At 54.7% G+C, this 1,774-nt stretch overlaps 1 protein-coding gene across 1 annotated transcript in view; it reads right to left on the minus strand.

The window, feature by feature from the left end:
• Positions 1-238: 238 nt before the first annotated feature.
• Positions 239-1,774, minus strand: part of Celf5 (CUGBP Elav-like family member 5) — a 26,250-nt gene continuing 24,714 nt past the window's right edge. Inside the window, exon 12 of the mRNA XM_027419225.2 lies at positions 239-1,774. This exon is cut by the window's right edge and continues 1,475 nt beyond it. The gene's annotated coding sequence lies outside the window, so the exon portion shown is untranslated.

The raw sequence follows: 1,774 nt of genomic DNA on the forward strand, positions 1-1,774 counted from the left end.
AACCCTGGCTGTCCTGGAACTGACTCTGTAGCTGACCTGGAACTCGGAGATCACCTGCCTCTGCCTCCCGAGTCCGTCCCCCCTCCCGGGTGGTGTCCCCTTATTGCTGGGGTTAAGTACCTACCGCCACCACGACCAGCTCAGAAAAAAAAATTCTGTATTCACACACTGAAATATTACTCAACCCCAAACAAGGAAGCACCACGCATGGGAAAACACGGGGAGAGAGAGTCGCTGTTAACAAGTAAAACTTTTATTAAATAAACTTTTAGTTTTTTTTTCTTTTCCAGACCAAAGAGAGGTGATTTGCCATTGAGATGCTCGCTCCTCCTCACAAGAACAGGAGGCGGGGACTGAAGCCCACGTTCCCTCTCCACCCCCACAGTCCCGTCCTCTCTCTGCTTGTCTCCAAAATTGTTTGAAGTTGAAATTTCACGAAATTCGTCGTAGCAGAAATAAAGCCCGTCGTACAAATCACATAGGGTCTCTCGTGTGGAGTATAAAAATGGTATTTACAGCTCGTAAACATGAACTAGACGTTGCGCACACTAGCGCACGCCAGCCAGCACGCACTCAGCGGGCGACCCCGGGGCCACAGGACCCGGGACACACACGCTCGTACGCGGACGGAACATAGTCTCACTGTAGGAATGTTCAGAACCGGGGACGTGAAACAAGGTGGGCTGAATCGGGGTGGGTTTGGTTGTGTTTTTTTTTTATCTTTTTTATTTACCCCCCCCCTTTGTTTTGGATCAGTTAACAAACAGGTTGGTAGAAACGAAAAGGGTTTTTTTAAATCATTTTTTGCATTTTTAAAACTTAAAAAAGTGTTTTGTTGTCTCTTTTGTTTGCTTTTGAACACATTAGAGGGGATCTGGCCCGCCCCCCCTCCCCCGCCCCTACTATGTGCTTTGCGGTGGGCGCGGGCAGGGGTAATATACAGGGGCCGCTCCCACCAAAGTCCTCCCAACCCCCACTAGGAAACAGAAGCAGGTTTTCAGTGAGTCCAGCCACCCCCGCCCTTCCTTGTGGTCTTGAAAAAGACCACAAATAAAAAGGAAAGAAAAGAAATCAGTGCAGAGTCCACGGTGTCAGCAACCGGGTCTGGCGGTGGCCATGTCCCATCCGGGTGACCTCGGGTAGAGACCTTCAGTTCAAGGCTGGTGATTGGAGGATGGGGGAGGGGGATAACTGGGAGGCAGTGGGGGAGGCCCGGGGAACAGTGGGGGACACGGGGGACAGTGAGGGATACCTGGGGGCAGCGGGGGTGGGGGCAGGAGGCTTCCCCAGCGGGAAGCTAAGGACACCTGGTCACCCAAGTAAGGCTGTGAAAAAAGGGAAAGGGGTGTGTGGCGGGGGAGGGGGGCTGGACGCGGGCGGTGTCGGCAGCCGTGGGGACCCCAAGAACTGGAGGTATATGGTGTTGGCGGGGTCCTGGTTTGGCGTCCGGTGGGAGCGGCCTCCAGCCGGCCTCGTCTGTCCTTGGTCCCCGTGAGTGGCCGGCTCAGAGCCACCGTTTGGCCCCTGTGTTTCATACTCCAAAAATACATAGTCTATGACGCGCACTCTCATGCGCCGCTACAGGGAACAGGAAGTGGGGATTCTGACTAAGGGGGTACTGGCTGGCCTGGAAAGCCTCCGAGTTGGACCGGGGATGTCCCCAAGTCGAGGGGCGGATGGTGATTGGCAGTGTATGGACCCCTCAGACTCGGGCATTTTGCGCCCCATGTGGCTCTGGAACTGGGGCGCCTACGTGGGGGGGGGGATAGATGTG

The sequence above is a fragment of the Cricetulus griseus genome, chromosome 5 (assembly GCF_003668045.3).
Source record: "Cricetulus griseus strain 17A/GY chromosome 5, alternate assembly CriGri-PICRH-1.0, whole genome shotgun sequence".
Taxonomy (NCBI): domain Eukaryota; kingdom Metazoa; phylum Chordata; class Mammalia; order Rodentia; family Cricetidae; genus Cricetulus; species Cricetulus griseus.